The sequence below is a fragment of the Pseudopodoces humilis genome, chromosome 6 (genome assembly GCF_049639895.1).
Source record: "Pseudopodoces humilis isolate 2021_Gansu_Grassland_sample_001 chromosome 6, ASM4963989v1, whole genome shotgun sequence".
Taxonomy (NCBI): domain Eukaryota; kingdom Metazoa; phylum Chordata; class Aves; order Passeriformes; family Paridae; genus Pseudopodoces; species Pseudopodoces humilis.
This window is the reverse complement of record NC_142205.1, coordinates 32,816,141-32,836,265: the sequence shown is the minus strand read 5'-3', so window position 1 is coordinate 32,836,265 and position 20,125 is coordinate 32,816,141. Positions and strand designations below refer to the sequence as shown.

Sequence of the window (20,125 nt, the reverse complement as noted above, 5' to 3'; positions counted from 1 at the left end):
TGAATATGTAAGGCACTAACAGGGGGAGGCTGTTATTCCATGGTCCGGGGTCTTCTGGGTCTGAGGGTTAGGCAGGTTTGTGAGGCTTTCTACTTAAAGGTGATTTATAGGTATCATGAGCCAGATGTTGTGAAAGCTACCAAGAATAGCAAGGACCTGTTATTGCCTTTCAGAAATTTATTGTCTCTCAAGGTTTCCTGTACACCACTGTTATTTCCCTTGAAATCAGTGTGGGACCTGCCTTGTGTTGGCAAGACCACATTAAGCTATTATTGCATTAGTTCACTAATTTTTCTGGTGTGGCAGATGACAGAAGAGGAATGTTTTGGGAAGCTTCTGACTTTGACCAATATGCTGATAATTTTACTTGGCAAAGGCACGTTACTACTTTCTCCCTATTGAGTAATAAAAACCTTCTCCAGAAAATGAATTTTTTAGATTATTTCAGGGCAAAAAAAAAAGGCCACCATCTTTTATAATTAAGAGTTAGCCTAAATATAGATGTTACCATCGACTGCTTAGTGTTGTTTGACAATGGCAAATTGTTTCCTTTAGGGATCTGTAAATGATGTGATGAGCGAGTATTCAATCTTCACTTGGTAGCTTTAGCTGCTTCTTGAAAAGTACTTCGGTTTGGTTTTATTCTAAAAAGCTTTTCTTTTTCTTTCCTCCCATGGTTTCTGTCATGTTTGTTTTGTCTGTTTGTAACTGCTGCACTGCAAAACCAGTGATAAGCAGTTGATAAGGCTAATGATGAACATCCATATTCTTTGGGAAACTTTAAAATTGTTAAAGGACTGTCAGCAAATAACATTACAAGGAACGTGTGACTACAGTGTGATCTCATGCATGCTAATTTTTCACTGCAAGAAGAACCTGTGTACTCGCCTGAAGCATCTCTGGCTTCATAGATCACCTTGAAGGATTGGGGCATGGTTTTTTTAAGGAACGTGGTTTGCAACAAATACATCACCTTCGTTTCTTTGCTCCTAGAGAGAATGTGCTGACAGCAGGGCTGTGATAGAACAGGCCACATCCACCATTGACTTTTTACTTTCAGTGTCACCTTGGGACATCATGTCTGGTTTTGAAGTAATGATAATTTTGTAATGGTGTTTTAGTACTTAGCTTTTTTCTTTGTCTTGTGCAGCCTACTGGCTCTTCAGGGGCTAAGTTCACATGTTGCACAAAGTGGGTGCAAAAATGCTATAGAAGAGGAAAAATCTCAGTCATTTTCAAGCTGCCTTTTTTGGTTTTTTTTGGAGTTAGGCTATGTGAACATTTAAATTGTGCAAATTTTTATTAAATTGTAATCTGATTTTGTAAACACCTGGATTTCTTGGCAAGATGAAGCAGAAAAGGTGGAGAAATGACCGACTTTAAGGATAAAAGGAACCTTAACTAAAGGAAGCAGGTTAGCAATTATGTGTGCACTGCCAATGTTGGAGATAGAACACTGCTCACACACAGAGCTCAGTTATCTGCAGAACAAAGGAGCAGCTTACGTAACTCTCAGTACGGAGAGATCCAGTAGTAATTTTCGTGATCCCTTGTAATTTTGTAAAAGGTGAAGTATTCACAAATTCAACACTTGGTTCTGCTTATTGAAAATCTTAGGAGTTAAATTAATAAAACAAACTTGTGTAGCTATCAATGAATGCCTTTGTGAACTAAATGTTCCTTTTCAGGTCACTAGAATCACCAGTTAAACTATCAAAATCATTGTGCTTTATTCAAAATAATTCTTTTTTGTGCAAATTTACTTGAAGAAATAAGTAATTAATGGTAAATTATATGAAAATTGGAACCTGACAAATATGTATTTGTACATAAGCTTCCTATAAATACTGAACTCTGTCTTTAATGTGTATTAGTTGCTAAATCAAGTCAGATGTCTGAGGCGAGAACTGGAGAGCTGATAGCAAATATTCATAGTGGAAGCTGATAACAGCCTTAATTAAGCTGCTGCTATCTTTCCATGATAAATTTAGAACTTCTCCATAAGTCATCTGACTTAATGCTCCATTTGCATCCAGGAGTGTTTGATTTAGATCAGTGTGTCTGTTAAGAAATTTGCAGATGTCTCTTTGATAGTCCTAGCTGTCTCTCACAGAGGAGCCTGGGAGCTTTGTTTTCCTGTGTTGTAGTGTAGAGAATCAGGTGTACAGTGACCTAAAGCTGACCTTCCAAGCATTTAGCTTTTTCAGGGTTGGCATACCCTGAGAAATACTTATTTCTTTAATGACTAATGCTTTCTCATACCAGTTCTTGAACCCAGAATTCCATAATATTTTTGTTACTTCACTTGATTAATTCTAAACAGCTTTACCTTGAAAACTATGGCTAAAAGGATAATTTTAGAATAATTCTAGAAGCTTTGGTGGTCATAGTCCAAGATGGCTCTATTCATGTCGTGTTAATTGCAATTAAACTGAAAGGTTCTGAGATAACAAATCATGTGGTGAATTTTTTGAGTAGCAATTTAGTATTATGTCACCAGATTGTTTGGATAAATTTGTTGTCTCTGCCAATTTTGCTTTCAGCAGGTGTACACATTGTAAATGCCTTAATAATCAATGACTGAACTGTCTGAGGCACTTCTTTTTATTTTAATTCTTTTCAGGGCAGGGAAGAATATCTTGATTTGAAGGTTAATATTTGTATTAGAATTTTTAGCTCAAAAAATAAAATGTGACTTTTTTTCCTGTCTAGAAATTCTGTCATTATTTCTGAACCAGACATTTTAACAGGATTCTTCTTTGTAGTTAGAAAAATCATAGGGGAGTCCAGGGCTACTCCCTCACAGAGAGTGAATGTGCCCTATTCAGAAATGGTAATTCTTACAGTTGTCTAAACTTCAGATAAAGGAGATCATTAAGTTGATGTAAATTATAAAAGTCATCTTCATGTTTGTCTAGAAGTCCAGTATATATGTATTTTGTATGAAAACAAACACAAAGCAGGAGAGGTGTTTCACCAGAACCTGAGAAGTGGTGTGAGAAAAAGGAGCTCTGCATGAGAGACGTAGAGGCTCTGATGCATATGAGCATTTAGACAAAAGAAACCAAATGTGTTCTGCTGTATTCCTCCTGCTTCCTGTAATTGTATGTACTAATGCCTTTTCCTGGCTATTTTCTACTTTTCACTCTTTTTTTTTCTTTTTCTTTTTTTTTTTTTTTTTAATTTTAAATATGGTATGCCTGTGGATGGATTTTCAGGATTTTTTTAAGAGGACCTTGAAATTTAATTTTAATGTAGTTATTTTTGTGCTTGTGTGCACTTAGGCATCTCTGTTGCTCTGTGATGCTGGTGATTCAGCAGTGTTTCATAATTTCTGAGGTGTTAGGATTTCTTGGTGTCATATCTTGGGGGCAGGAAGCTGAAACTGACAAGCAATGGGATCCAAAGTGCATAACTAATGTGGTTAAAGTTGTAAAAGTTGCTCCTTGGGCAATTGCCATTTGTGATAAACTGATGGGTGAATATAATGTTGGTAGGCTTTTTTTCTATCGATCATTAAGACAGTGGCCAGTTGAGTGGAATTTGTACCTTGAATGATAAATTTTTGCAATTATATAAATATATATATGTAACTGTATTGATAGATAGCACATGTTGTAAATCAGCTAATAATCCATCAAAAAGTAGCTGAAAAATACTTTTCCAAAAAGCTAAGAAGCTAGTGTTTATACTTCTTTAGTCTATAATTATTCTGTTTTATTTGTCTGCTTGTAATCAGATTAGTTGTATGTTAAGGAAATTGAAACTAAAATTGTAGATGTTTCTCTGTGCAGGTATATGTTAATCTGCTGAGATAGTAGGAATGTTTCTGGACAAAATAAATATTCTGTGTGAGTAGTTCTGATTATCAGCAGGTGTAGGTGCATCAAACAGGTGAGTGCAGATCACACGTGGGGCTTACATTATCTCAAGAGATTCTCTGCTTAGAAAGGTGGCACATATATAAGAAACTCCTACAGATGAGCAGATATCAGTTTTACTTTACTGCCTCACTCCCCTCAGTTTACACACTGCCTTCTTTACTGCAGTATTTGCAAAACACTTCACTGTAGTCTCTGTGTTTCCAAAGTGCTGCTGAGTACAGAAGCAGATGGCAGCTCAGTCATTTACCCATCTTGCACTATTTACTTCTATTATTTCTCTGGAAACAAATTAATTGATGTTAAGCTGTTGCTTCCTATCTCCTGCTTGCTCACTTTTTTTTTTATTTTTTAAGAGAAGAAGATAGAAATCATGTCTGGTTTCTGTTGGTGATTTTTCTTCCATCCTTCTAGTCATGAATATTTCAGTGCTGTAATGAGAGGTCTTTGAAAAGTTGTGAAAGGTGATGTACCAAAAGAGTAAAAACTAACTAAGACAATTTAGTTTCTTTTGTTTCTACAAGCACACATGTCAAGATGATGATAAAAATATGTCTAAAATACAACTTAGGTTTGAAGGTTTGTGTGAGTTTTCTGGGGACATAGGGAGACACCACCAGTCCAACTTCCTTCCATTTTGTGTCATTTTGGACAGTGTGGGTTTTTAAAGTCTTCTGATGACTCCTCATGTGAAATAAACAGCTACTTTCCTCTCCAGCAGAAGCTGTGCCAGGTGGATTTGGCACTGCTTGGGGAATTTTACTTACAAAGGTAACTATCAGCAATTCATTGCCTGCACAGAAGGTTGTATCAAGTTAGGTCTTGTATGGTGACCAAACTCCACTGAATCTTTTTTTGTTTGTTTTTATGAGATCATGGAAAAGACCATAAGACTTTTTTGTACTTAATTGTCAATCCTTTAGAATTGGTCAGAATGAAGTAATTTTAACAAAATCTGTTAAAAGAGAATATTTTGCTCTTCTGAAAACACTTCCTTATTTGAAGTATTAGACCATCATTCTGTATGAATGTATTTAATTGGATACTTTTCAATTACTGCTGGTGGAATGGAGGAATAAACTAAATAGAACCAGGGGTGGTGAGCATGCACTGACCATGACTATTATTTCACTAAAGAAAAATATGTAAAGTTAGAGTAGATCCCATTGCCTTAGAGCTGAGGGAGAGGGGTTAAAAAAATATAAGCAACCCCAAGGCTGAGCTGAAGTTTATGTTGCAAGATCTAGAAGCTAATCAGTATTGTGAAGACTTGAGCTAGAGCTGTGTGTCCTCTGTTGGAGGAGTCTACTTTCTTTAAGGAAATACAATAGCTATATGGATGGACTTAATTTATATGGATTGTTAAGTGTGGAGAAGGTGGTGGACAAGAGAGGCCATTAAAATGGTTTCTACCCTCACCTCTCAGTTTGCATGATGGTCATACATTCCCCTCATACAAGATTATGGAAAAGGTAGAGTGGGAGAGCCAGGAAACAGTGTTCATCCATCAGTTAAAATAGTCTCTGCAATCTTCTAGGTACCTCTGATTTCAGCTAGCCTTACATTTGTGCCTCCTGCTGTTTGGAATGCTTAGCTAGTGGTGGTACAGAGGAAGGCAAAGCTGGCAATTAGCTGAGCTGTTACTCAGAAGTCTGCATGGAGGCAGTAATCTAGGGTAAGGAAAATACGTTCTGTGAAAGGTGGCTGTATATTTTGTTTGGATACTACAAACAGTTGAGTTTCACCGTGGGTTTATGTGAATATCACTAAATTTTATTACTTTTTTCACTGTCTTTCTTCAAACCCAAATCCCAGATGGTCTGGAAAAGGAAAGGGCACAATCTTGGACTGGTTGCCCATAGCGCAGTAAATGGTGAGGAAGAGGATGGTACTGTGTGGCTTGTTTATGCCTCTGGGAAGCTGAGATTCTTTTGTGGATCTGATAAGCAAAGAACTGTGAATCCCAGAATAACATTACTCATAAATTGTCCTACATTAATTTCTATTCTAATTTTGTGTAGCACATGTAAGTGAAAGTCTTGGAAATACGTTTGCTAAATCATGTGGTAAATGGTCTTGTTGATGACTGCAGAGTTGCTCTGGGGTTGGAGCTATTAAGCACTTATTATGGGAATCCAACAGGGCAAATTAAGAGAAACCTCTGTGTGTACTCGTTATTTTAGGACTATTATGCTTTCTTCTGAGAGACCTCATGTAGGACCCCATGACCTAAAAAGACTTGATATCTTCTAGTCAGAGGTAAAGTTTTGAAATCTCGGTTGCTGACCTATCAACAATGGAAACAATCACCTTTAAGGGAGGGTTTAGTGTTGTTATTCTTTGATGCTAAAAAGCTGAATATTGCTGTTAATAATACCTGTAAAGTAGGTTTTTAGCATTCTGCCTAGTTGTGTGTTATATTTTCACTTGTAACTGTGTCTTTTTGTAAACTGGGGGGGAATAATTTATGTTTCATTGTGAGTAACTGCCAAGTGGGTTTCTTATTTGTTTGTAATACCATTGTAAGCGTTTCTTTAATTTGGGAGTGTTCAGTTGCAGTGGTTGTAACTTAAATCTATACATGAGTGTTCCTTGGAAATACTATTCCAAGTACACCATTGTGCATGGTAGAATTTGCCATTATAAATTCTATTATAAAAGAGCTAATGCATGGTATTTTTTTGCAGGTTTTAACTGTTACATTTCAAAGCTTAAATGTGCAATCCATTTAAAACAAGTATTGCTCCTGTTTATAATGCTTGATGGATTCCTCCCCAGATACAGGATTTTAGAAATTTAACAATTTTTAATGCCAGTATATGAATGTATCCTTTTTTAACATAGATTTCAAATTTCAGTTTGGATCAGGTGAATCATCTCTCTCACTATTTCTTTTTCTAACTTCACCCAGATTTCTTTGGAATATTATCTATCTGAAAAACTGTCAGTCTTCTAATGTCGTTTTTGCCAGGTTCATAAGCGTTTTCAGTAGCGTTCGTGAGCAGCATTACTGACAGATCTTGAGCTCCAGCTGAATCAGTTAAGTCTTTTGATGGCATAATTATTTTGCCAGCCGTCGCTCTTGTAACAGTGGAACTCCCCTTTGAGGAAAAACGAGGTCATTCATCTTTTGTAAGATTCATACATGAGCTTTATCACTATAGTAATAAAATTTCATTGCTTGGTCGGTAACCACAAAGGACTCATACCACTGGAAATTGTAACCACACTTACATGCACTGCCATGTGCACAGTTAGGTTGCTATTAGAATAAGCACATCATAATGCATCTGTAAATAAACAGGGAATGTGTGTTTTGGATTAATTTATGGAATGCTGGACAGTTTGAACAATATCGTAGAAATACCTGAAAGAATATTCTGTCCCTCCTGCTTTATTTCAGATTCCTTTGGTAAGGCTGACAAGCCTCTTTTTTTTTTTTTTCTTTTTTTTTTTAACTTATTATATGCATTTACAGCTAATGTTCTAGAACTCTAGGACCCTTTGTTATCTTTAACATATCTTTATCTTTAACATATCTTTAACTAGTATTTTCCACACCATCCTTTCCAGTTTGTTTCTAAGGCTTTGTTATCTGCATAGGCAGTGCTTAGATAGCTTCTCTGTAACCTATATTCTAATCATGTGTATTCACCAGTGTTCACTTTTTTTTATTTTCATCTCTATGTTTTGTTTGAAATATTATTAAAATTATCCAGTTATTCTTATCTATGGTTATAGAATGATTTAATAATTACAGCATGTAGTATAAGGTCTGACTGACTGCATTGCCATTAAGGAATGATTTTCATTCAGTGATATTCTGGGAAGTTTCTAACACTGTGGATGAATGTGTTGGGCTGGGAACAGTAGTAGCTTTGCTTTAGTGAGTCTGCTTGTGTTGCTACTGTGAATAATTGTCATCAGGCACAGGGGAGAGGTGTAGGGATCAGGCAGTGGTTCTGCTTTACCTGCAGCTGCCAACCTGCCCAGATCTGTCTGCTACACAAACCACAGCGTCCTCATGGCTTTCAAATCACGCAGCCTCTAAAGCCTGACAGTGCAGACAGATGAAAAGAATAACTGAAGTCTAAAAAAGGTGTGTTAAGGGCATGTCAGCCTTTTTTTACCATGGTGCCAAGCACTTTCAGTTTGTATATAAGGAAAAAGTGCATAGCATTTTGGAGGTGGCATGCAGCAGCACGCAGGGATGCTTGGAAACAGCAGTATAGAACTTTCCACCCCAGAGGACTCCTGAAAGGAATTTCAGACTTCTATTTGCAAAGGCAGCAATAGAAACGATGAGCGAATGGGCTGGAGCAGAAACCATTTCCCTTTGTTGTGTGAGTACATAAAAAGTACTTTCTAAATAAAGATTGTTAATGAATGCATTGGTGTGGATGTATCACATTGAGTTTCTGTTAGGCTCATATTTTTTTTTAAAAAATCAAGGCAGTTGAACACATGCATCCAATGTGCATTGAATGCTAAAGCAAGTCATTGACTGCTCTTCTTAATGAAGAAAGTGCTGGTGGTGGGAAGCGTAACAGACATTGCTTTTAATGAAATTAAGTTTGCACGTAGTTCCAAGCATGCTAATATCTCTAGGTGATACCCATCTCCTTAATTCCAAGATTTATATTATTGTAAGGGCTATAGGTATCTAAAGAGAAACAGTAAAATTAATTTTGTACACCTTCATTTTTAACTGCTTGTTTTCCATCTATTTCCCTCTTGGATAGAAGCTGGTTTGTCAAGAACCTGTTATCCTTATAAGTGGATCTTCTGCTAAGTTTTTTAAAGCATTTCTGAGATCCTAATAAGTAGTGAAAAAAGGAGAAAGCTTCTATTCCTGCAGACTACAGCTGCAGAGTATTTCAGAATATTGTGTAACAAATCACTGCAAGCTATTCTGTACAAATGATGAAACAGGATAAAATACCATATGTTGCTGCACAGTACTTCAGAGAATTATTTCAATATTTTGAAATGGCTAAAATATCACATGCAGATTTATTCAGTCTAATTGGGACTTCACAGTTGTACTGTTGTGAAGGAGAATATCTGTGCAAGCTAAGTTGTGGGCAGAGGAGGTGGAATCAGACTATAGTACAACATAAACTAGATGAGAATTAACTTTTCCTAAAATGCATAACAAACATGATCATCCAGCATGCTGTTAGCAGCAGCACAGTAGGTTTTATGGTGCTTTTGTAATTTGGATACTCTGATTTGGAGTCTAATTGGATTCCTGGGCAACACTGAATGGCAACATTCTTAAGTTGTGTAAAGACTATTTGAAATAATGGGATTGACATTAACCTTTTAAAGTTTCCTTTTTAAAAATCTGTTTGAAAAGATTAAAAAAATTAAAAAAGCTGCAGTAGAATTAGAGATTTCAGGGAAAACTACTGTGTCAAAGACTATAGGCATTTTTTCTGTTTGGCTCTGTAATGGATAAAATAAATTTGTTTCGGTTTTTTTTCCTAACCTCCAATTACCAGTGTAAACCAAGGGGTTAAAAAACTTCCAATTCAACTTGGAAAAAGAAGCTGCCTTGAAATTCAGCCAAAAAATTGTCGATTAGGAAGTCAATAAATACTTACAGAAAAACTTAAAATCAGGGAGGCACAGTATATTCAATGATTTTGTGTTTCAGGTAGGAGATGCTGATATAGATGCACTTTAAAAAAAAAAAAAAAAAAAAAGTTGTATGTGGCTTTTTTTAACCGTAGTTGACATTTGTGAGGCTGGTGTTCTGTTGTTGTTTAAGCAGAAGTGAGGCAGGGCTGTGCTGTTTCCTTGTGTCCTTGCCCGTGCTTATACGAAACAAATCAAGGCTGGTTCAGAAAGCTGTGCAGAGCAAATATTAACTTTGACTGCTCTTTTTTCCTTCAGTATTGTTACTTCTTTCTAAAACTGTGTACCTTGCAGTCATTCAAATGTCAGTGCAAGGGAGGAATTCTGTGGACGTGGCTAAGGGGATGGACAGAAGTAGAAGCGACTTTGATTTAAATTGTTACAAAATTTCATTAACTTCATTAGATTCTGTAATACATGTAAGTCTCATCAGTGTGTGGCTGAAAGGGTGCTGTGATGTGTCAGGCAATCTCATGTCTTCTGCATATTGATTCTGTTTGATGCCAGACTGTGGAAAATGTACAAATGTTGGGCTGAAAACATGATGAGAAATAGAACCCGCAAGTGATCGGGTGCAAAACTTTTACCTGGTATAGTCCTAATAATGATGCTAATGCTTGCCTTTTTTAAAATTATTATTGAAAGGAGCATTTTTTACAAAGGAATAGCTGCTGGCTAGACTGATTTTTCACATTTGAGCTCAGAAGCAGTTAATCATCTTTCAAGAGTTTTAGAAGACATTTGTGAGTCTGATCTACAGGCTGTCATCCAAAGTGAACTAAGATTTCTAATGGGAGCAATATTTCCCAGAGTACTGGGAAATACCTGGAGAAAGCAGAAATACATTCAACATGGTCTCAAGGGAGCTGAGAAATTCCCTTAGGACAAGAAAAAGCTGTTTTAAGAGAAGCTTGGATATGCAAAATAGCTTTGGCTTGAGCAGTCTTTTCTTGCTATTGAGGAAACTGAGGCAGGGAAATGAGTGTGCCTTTACAGTTTTGTTCGCATGCGCATATATTTCTTTTAACATTATCTGTGTAGTTAAAACCCAAATCTGGAATCACTGTGTTTTGCAGCTATCCTTTTCACTCATTTTCCTCGTGGTATGGCTGATTAATCTAGAATGCCTTCAAGTCTTGGAGCCCTGTGAAGCGCTGCACACACAGTGAACAGGATTCCATGAGGTCAGACTCTTACTAGGAGGCTTAATCATCTCTACTGCAAAGCCTAATTTAAGGGAAGAATGGGGACGTTTGCCAGCACGGACAAGGAGAGGGAACTGTGCCAAAGTCTCTTCAGAGCCTTAAGCTCCTGGGACCTGCAGTCCTTTCTTGTTAACACTGTCAGAATAGTGCATCTCTATTAGTTCACTGAAAGATATTCCATCTGACTTTCGACTAGTAATCACCTTTTCAGGGTAGCATATAATTTTTTTCTTTTTTTTTTTTTTATTTTATTTTCTTGTTTGGGAAACTCATAATTCAGGTCATGAATGTATATTTTGTAGTTCTATCAGCCCTTGTTAGTGTCTCATTAAAGGGTTCTCCAGTGTGTGATATGGTAAATTGGGGAATAATTACAGTTGTAGGGGTATTCTTCAGGTCATCTAGTTCAGCCCCTTGCTCAAAGCAGGGCTTCCTTCAAAGCGGAATCAGGTGGTTGAGGGTGTTGTTAAGTCAAACTCAGAAAATCCCCAAGGATGAAGATTTCACAGCCTCTCTTGGCAGGCAGTTCCAGCCCTTAACCATTCTCATTACGAAGCTGCAGGAAGGGGTTTGCAGTGTATTTTGTAGATTTTGGATTCTGATGCTGACTTGGGTGTCTCACTTTTTACTTCTGGGTAAGATGCAGGTTAATTGAACATACCAAGCCTGTTTGTTTTTGATCTAGAGCTTTTAACTGACGCCCTCTAAGGATACCAAATTGCTTTTAAATCAGTGTTAGGATTTTACTTTTTGGCATCCTGTTTTGATATATTGGAGCTGCAAGGGAATGTTTTGTAACTCATGAGATGTTTAGTTCTGTTACCTTGTAACACAGTTTACATACATTTACATTTTGTTTCTCCAGTGCGCAATGGGAGTCTTAATTTTTGGCTAATGGTGAGATGAGGAGCTTGCATCCATCTGGTTTTTGCACCTATCTCTATAAAGGGCTATTATTTTCTGTCTTCAGAAAAAAAACAAAAAACAAAATGATCCAGTTGTAATGTGTGCATCAAACTGCATAGCTTGATAATTGTATTATTCCCAGGAGAGCATATACTCTATAGAATATAGGGTCTGAAAGTAGTTGTTTATGTAATTAAAACATGAAATTGCTGTTAGGTGTGTTCTTGAAGGGAAAATGAAAGTGGGAAGGTGTAGGGTTTTTCTCATGTAACCCTCTATCTAATCAGGAGGTTTTAAAATTACACAGTTTTTGTACGACATAGGTTGTTGAAGATAAAGTTATCCAAAAGGTTTTATCACTTTTCATGTCTCTGAAAATTATTTTTCTTTCTGTATGAACACTTCTATCTTTTGGAGAAAGGGACTTGACTGCAGTGCTAATGAAGTGTAAAGAACTAAAGCTGTCACTGCTGCAAATGGTATTTTCAGGAACAAGAAGTTAGTTTACTTGATACCTCATAGCAAATGTCTTCGAAAGTCTAAGGTGCTGTCTGTGTGAATTACGATGAAAGCGTTGAGAGAGGAGGTGTTTATGTAGTCTGTCTGGTATGTATTTTCCAAAATATATCTTTAGGTGCTACATTAGAAAAATATTTTTAAAGCAAAAAGCAGTGTGTTTAGTACACTTCCCTGACTTAGGGGAACTTGCAACTGGTGAGTTACACCAGTCATTCCAAACATGTGTCAGAAAAACCCATCCATGCAAGTTTTGACCACTTGAGTGAGAAACTGTTTAAAAATATTGTAAGAAGTACACTAACATTATTGTTACCTGTTATATTGTTAATATTATATCTTTTTAGAGAAAATTTTGTGGTTTATTTTTCTGGGACTTCTTTTTTTTTAAGATCCCTTAATACCTGCTCATACTAGAAGTAGAAATGGGTCTTCTCTGTAATATAAATGTAGAAGTTGGAGTGGATTGTGATGTAGTGAAATATTACAAATTTCTGTTCACCTAAGGTTAACTTAGTAGGTCACTGGATCACCATTGCAAGGGACAAAGTAAACAACAGCTATGTACCTGGTACAGTTACATTTTTATGTTGGTCTTTGATCCTGTTAAAAGCCACTTGAACCCAAAGTGCGTGAACTGAATTGCCAAGAACGGACCTTGCCTTGAAAAAGGGAGCACAGCCCCTATTCTGAGTTTCAGTAATAATCTCTTTTCAAGAGACAAGGGTTAAGACCCTATTTCTATTAGGTAGGAATCAGGCATTTGGACTTTTGAGAATCCCTGGATATACCCTTATGATATCTGCTGGTGTAACAGTGCTTGTACAAACAGCATTTGTAACAATCCTGCTGCTAATCTTCTATTGATTCTTATTTTTTTATCAGGTACGTAAGTATCTATCTGTTCATACATAGTCTTAAAGGGAAATCCAGTACATGAAGGACTCCACCCAGCTATGTGAGTCCAGGCTGAGAAAGCTGGAGTCTGGGTTATTAACAAAACCTGTTGATGATTTTAAGATTTAGCTGTATGAAAAAAATTTCCTTTAGATAGTCATACTATACTATATTACTACAGTAATATATAATTATAATTTTCTATTATATTATAATATATATTAAATATTATTTAAATATTATATAGAATTTATAATTATAGTAATATATTAATATTGATATATTAATACTAGTAATTATATTACTAGTTATATATATTATTAATATATTACCTAAACTTTTACTAAATACTTATTTGAATGTGAAATGCTGAATAGAAAAAATTTTTCCTGATAATATTGTGTTATTTGTATCTTAAAGGATATGCAAGTAAATCCTCAATTTATGCATAATTTTGATTTTGTATTTCTTGAAAATGTGAATAGGTGTGCTGATCTTGCATCCAAGGCTCTTCAATATTCATCTTCCTTACTTAGTCATCTAAAGCTAGGGAAGATACTTTACTGTTGTGTTCCATCATTTGCTATCGATTGTTAAAATGCTGCATAGTCATTTGTTGTAGGGTTAAAAACTTGTTTGGCCATTTGTTATGGATAGTTAAAATATTGACTACATTGTAAGAAATTAAACTGTACTTGGATTATTAATATCTCCCCAACTGATGTCTCAAGTGAGAGCATTGTCACTTAAAAGTAGTGGGCTGCTTTAGCAATATCTGCTTGTCATGAACTTACAGCCATTAATTTCATGCATATAATGGATAACGTCAGAAATTTTGGTGGGGAATTAATAGCTATAATTTATTTTCTGGTTAGGCTGCCTTTTCTTTCTTAGAAAATACATATGCTTTGATATTTATTGCAGATACACTTTCTCAAGTGGCAATTATGTTTTCTTATCATGAGTAAAATGTAATACATTTAGTGGAGATTCACTTGGCAGTGTGGGAAGGAGAAAGTGGAGTTCTAGTTCTACATTTACTTCACCATATCCTATTTCCTCGCCACTTCTTCTTCAGCCGTGGCATTGACAACTTGCTGTGCAGTTTGCCGCTGTGACTTCTTCACAGCTCCAGCCCTGCATGGTGGCTGAGCTCTGCACATCACATCCCACTTTCCATCTCTTCAGTCAAGTACCTGTGTTCCCTTGTCTTCAAAATATGTTATGGCTTAACAGTACAATACATCAATCACTGGAATATCCAATACCCCAGTACAAGATCAAAATACAATTCTGAGTCAATAGCAATTTGCTCCTCGGGGTTTGTGTTTTTTTACTTCCCAGAAGCAGTTTTATGTTGACATGCATGTCTGTTACCCATACCATTCTGACATGGTGCACGACAGGATTGTCTTGTTTGCGCTTGCCTATGCTCACTGTGGCTAGTTTGGCAGATGGAGCAGTCGTTCTTGTTGAGGTCAAGTTTGTACCTTTAGACGAGAGCGCAGTGCTCCCCTCTGCTGCCACTGTTCAGGGAATCGCTGCCTTGTTAGCCTAGTAAACATTTTTAGTTTGAGTGCTGGCAGCTTATCTTGTCAACCATTGACAGAGGTAAATTTCCCTCTGTATTAATGCAGCAGGAAAAATGGCCAAGCAGGCATTTTTCTGCATTCATTTTGCAGCCACCAGCAAAGGCTACAAACTGAGCCTTTTGGGTGTGATTCTGTGGAGTTGGTCTTAAAACTTCTGAAGTGATCAGAAGTTATGAATTCTAAAAAAAAAAAAACCTAGCTAGACTAAATAAAAAGTATTGTAAAGAAGTGAAAAATATCTTTTTCTAAAAAAAGTATAGAATTAAAGACAGCAAACTGTTTTATGACTTTACTGTACACTGTATGGTTAATATAAGTCAGTCAGCTTCTCTGGTTAAACATATCCGTGTATGTTCTTCTCTTGGGACATTCCCTTTTCCCTGTGTTTTATAAGAGTGACAGAGGCATGGGCCTTTAGGGAAAGAGCCTGTTTTAAAATTTTGCAGAGGGAATTTAAATTGGCATAGTCTAGAAGGTTTAGTTTGTCATTGGGGTGTCGGGTTTTTTGGTTTGTTTGTGGGTTTTTGTTTAATTTTTGGTTTTAAATTTCCCTTCTCTTGCCCTTTCCCTCCCACTTATTTCTCTCTTTGTGCCAGTCTAGTTGAAAAATATTGTGCAATCATTTACTGAAGTCTTCTGTTTCTGTTAATCAGTAAATTCCCTTATTTCTGTCATATAGCATATGGCATAATTACAGAATTGATCCAGAAAAAAAAGGAAATGCCTTTGCTTTTAGAGATTTCCTTTACATTTTCAGTCACTGAAGTAAAAATTTGCATTAGTGGTCAAGCTGAATAGACTTAGAGGATATCTCCTAAGAAATGAAACCTCTCCTAGACTGAAAACCATCTTAAAATCACTATCTCTTTTCTGTTATCTATGTATACTTTTTATAACAGCATTAATTTTTAAATTTCATAAATACTATATATAATAAATGTAGATATCAAAATGAAATACGATAGACACACAAAGTTTAGGAAGTGAGAAAATGAGAGAGTGATGCTGGCACATACAATCTTGCTACTGTTTTCCTGTGGCAACAGTAATGGATTCTGCAGCAAACACATAATTAAATATTGTATCAAATACATGAAACTAAACGAACATTTCTCAGTTTATGTATCAATATTTAGCTTTAAATTTGAAATCTCACTTGCCATCATACACATTTCATTCCATAATTTTCATGGTCACCTTGCAGCATGGATAATATAGTTTTTAAATGTGGGTTTTCAACTCCTAATTCCTCTCCATTGCAAGAGATTCTGCCATACAAATTGCAGAAATATTTAACAAACACCTGGAAAAGGATGACAAGTTTAGATTTGGGAGACAGATGTGTTTGAGAGATCTGGTTGAGTCTGCTCCTTATTTCAGTAGTTTGGATGACCTCTGTTACTTAAAGGGCTCCAAAACTGGATTGGCAGCACCATATGCCAGACTGAGTGGCTGTTGCCTCAAAGAAAACCCTAATTACTGCAGGTGTTTACCCCATGATGCAAAGAAGGTTGCTCTTTCTGGTAGTGCAGACTTCATACTTGTGTTTTAAAAAGCATAACCTCTCTCCTGTCCCTGTGACTGTGTTATTACACTCTTAATTGATTTGGGATCCTGGACTGTACCTTTAAGGTTTATTGATAGTGTTTGTGGAACATGACAATTTTACTGACCAAAGCATGAAAGAAAATGAAGGTTTTTGACAGATTATATGGAAATTAGCCCTAAAACAGCTGATCTGAAGAAAGAAAAGATATTTCTGTAGCTTGAGAGACATATCCATTCAGAGTTTCAAAGTCAGTCTTAGCCCAGCAGATCTATCTTTAAAAAGTTGCCATTTTAATTTACTGTGACACCTGGGAGGCCACCAGCACCCCAGGTATTCCCCTGGTATGCTGTTCCACTTGGTTGTGTCACTGCAGGAGCAGATTCTAGCCCTCAAGTTGGCAGAGGATCACGTTCAGGAACAAATGAGAGTCATGTACAGCTGAAATAATGGCTTCTGTGTCACACTATTACCTTTGGTTTTGACATTTAGCTGTTGGGAAAAAGAATCTGCTTAAGTAGAGTCTTCCCTGCCATAAAATACTTGGTTTTCTGCCATAAATTTAAATAGTTAATAAGGAATAAGTGTCTTAGCTCTAGCCAACTGGACCTCTTGTTGCTATTGGTCTGATGGTGTAATAGCTCTGGCAAGTTCTGTGAGCTAATAAAAATAGTGAATGTCCCTTTATGTGAAGACTTTTCAGTTTATTGAGAAATTTCTAGGAACAAGATCAAGTTCCATTGTTTAAACATATTTTAATAGTACATATCACTGAAAAAAAAATTCAGTATGATTTTTTTAGTTTCACTGCACAGTTTCCTACTAATGTATTTGCTTTCTAATGGATAATTTTGGTTGGAAATCTGGGGGAAAAAAACCACTATTCCTCTGACTTAAGCATTTTAGAACAGCTATTTCTACTGTACCTTTAAAAGAGGCAATTTAAGAAAACTGTGACTTTTCTAATGCTCTTTCTCATGGAGATATGTTGAAAGTATCAAGGGTAAATAGAATAAGGTGCAGAAAGAAATAATCCTAGAACTGAGAATTCTCTTCTTTCTTGGCAGCATCTAAGCCAGTCTGACCAAGAGCAAGACTACTCTGACCATCTAAGCCAGTCTGACCAAGAGCAAGACTACTGACATAGCCATTGCTGTTAAACTGTTCAGGTCCTTGGCAGCTGGATCATTACTGACCCTTCTCTTCATGCGATTTCTTCTGGGATCAAATACAGCACTGCCATGCTGAGCATTTTCCAAACGCAGGAGGACTGAACAGGAGACAGACTTATCTTAGATTGACGACTAGATTGATGGTAAGCAGCGCAGAAGGTTCAAGCCTCATGCTAGCATAAAATCATTCGACAGATATAAATATTTGCTTATAAATTGAAAGAGTAGGTAATAATAGTGGTTTTTTATGATTACATTACATGATATTTTGTGATTACCCAGACTAATAGCTAGCAGATGGCAGAGTATACGTTTTACTTGTTTACCAAGTTGATGGATGGCAGTGATTGAAAAACATTTTTTTCCTTGTTGCATTACTCTAAAAGCTTAGTAGTGGACAGGCAATTTACAATATGAGTCAACAATAATTTGTATCTGCTCTTGATTTTGGGGGGCATCAGTTATTCTCTTTATTTTATTTGCCTTCCCTGAATGATATTTTCTTCTTAGATGAACAGGGAAAAAAATGAAATCTACTTTGAAAGCCAGGTCTTTAAAGGGATGCATGTGTGCTTACAGTCTACATATACAAATAGTATCTATTTATATGAGGAATAAATGGTAGGAGGTTTTCTCCACTGTTCTATTTCAATGTTTATCATATTACTTGGACATTTTGACGAAGAGAGATAGGCTCTGTCTTTTGTTTAGGCACCTCAGCACAAATCTACATTGCTAAATTGCATGCTACCGAGAGAGTTAAAACTATCCAGTTACAATAATAATTGCAGTGTTTTTCATCCCTTCTTTTTAATTGGTATTGACTTACTCATATTATCTATGTGTATGTTTTAGATGTATCTCCTCTTCAAGTGTTGTTTGTTTGGTTTTCTTTCTCAGGTGCAATGACTTGGGAATACTCATAACTGTGGAGTTGTTTCATGAGTAGAGGACCTACTAAAACCTACTAAACCTGACTTTCTTTCTAGGTCCATTCCCTATATATTTTAGTCTCCACTGTCAGGTACCCTAGCTCCCTGCCATGTTCCTCAAGTGTGCCTTTCATTTTAGTCTCTTTCAATGTTTTTTTGGGTGTATTAGGAATGTCATGCTTGTGGTTTCAACAAATAGAATGTGAATTTTGATTAGTAAGTAGATTGCCTTTCCTTCGAGGGAAAAGGGGAAAAGCTGTGGTTGCTCTTCCTCAAGACTCACTGTTGCATCCTATTTTTTCTGAAAGGTATCTAACTTCTGTGAAATTCATATCTGAGACATCTAGTATCTTGCAAAATTTGATAGGACTTGGACAATGTGGTTCAAATTTTATGATTTTCTGTTTAGTCATTTCATATTAATTTATTTTTTTTTTCTCTCCCTGGAAAAATCAAGCTAAAACACTTGGAGCCAGAATGTAATTTTTGCTTAAAGACTCCAATAAGACCATGGATTTTTTCCCCATAGTAAAAGAGTAAGGAAAATCATTGCAAGAATTACTGTGACTGGACAGGATTAAACATAACTTGCGATACTATTTTCAGATAACAAAACATCTGCCTTTCAGCCAGAGGACGCTTCATAATGTATATGCCTATTTGTAACAGAAATATTGAGTCTGTCTAAAACTGTCCTTTGAATTCCCTTTATGAATTTACACACATGATAAGACCTGAAAATATATTATTAGTACTATGTTCAGTTTTTTATCAATCACCGATAGATCCGCTAAGCCTCTGTAATTCTGCCTTACACAACTACTGTCTCTTAAAGGGTTTTGATTACTCCAAACTGCTAGTGGCCTTTCAGCAGGAAGAAGCCTACAATATTGTCTTATCTTGTGTAATGTGAGGGGAAAAAATGTATTCAGATAGTTGCTGGTTTAGTGAGCTTGTTTGTCATAGGCTCTATTCCCAAGGTGCACTTTTTTCCTGGGCAGTAATTGATCCATTTTTTATTTCCTTCATCTCCTGCTTTTCACCACTGCATTCAGATTTTTGTGGCAAATATATATATGTATGTGTGCCAACAATTACTGTCTTGTTGTTCAGCTTCCCTACCCTTGACTGAATTTTTATTTTGCATTCTCCACAAAATTCAAGTTTCAGACCAGTATGATAATATGACATTTTCCAGCTTGTATCATTAAAGATGTAACGCCTTTGGTAGTGGTGCCAAACTCTGGTTGCAAAGAGAATGAGAAATAAACAATAGAAATCTAGCTATCAAGGCTCCAAACTGAATTTTGTATGGACACCTGACTTATGTGCTGAATGTCGCTGGTAAATGCTTGGGGTCACCAGTACAGGAGAAGAGCGGGAGTAGACAAGAAAGAGCAATTCTTGTCTGTCCTCTGTAATTTTTTATGGTGTTCTTGCTGTAAGAAGATGAGTGCTTCAGCAAAAGTAGCTGTTGGATCAGAACCAGTTTCCAGGTCTGGATTCACTGGGTAATTCTTGCTGGATTCAGATAATGAAGCCAGGTTATGTGGTGAGGATCATGGTTTCTTTCATGAGCACGGTCGGAGTCCTTGTCTGTGCCTGTCCCTGTCCTGCCTGCCTTTTAGAGGGGATGAATGCAGATGCAGGCAGGGGAACAGACCCACCTTAAAACTGACTTGGTGACAGTAAATATTTAGCTCAGGTGAGCCTTGGTAACAGGGACACCCCAAACTTTGGGATGGGACAAAGGGCTGGGCACAGACTTGGCTAGAGGTAGCAGGACACAGGGTTGCTGCCCTTGTGTAAAGTTTCATGAAAAGTAATCTTAATCCTAT

The 20,125-nt window shown here is 36.5% G+C and overlaps 1 protein-coding gene across 16 annotated transcripts in view; it reads left to right on the top strand.

The window, feature by feature from the left end:
- Positions 1 to 20,125, top strand: part of TENM3 (teneurin transmembrane protein 3) — a 594,796-nt gene that overhangs the window by 226,604 nt on the left and 348,067 nt on the right. For 12 of the 16 annotated variants that reach the window (XM_088056014.1, XM_088056013.1, XM_088056027.1 and 9 more), the window contains one exon: positions 17,251 to 17,498. The exons of 3 other annotated variants lie outside the window; for them this stretch is intronic. The gene's annotated coding sequence lies outside the window, so the exon portion shown is untranslated. Of the gene's footprint in view, positions 1 to 11,247; positions 11,362 to 17,250; positions 17,499 to 20,125 lie in introns of those variants that run through there. One more of the 16 variants, XM_088056015.1, reaches the window with a different exon arrangement.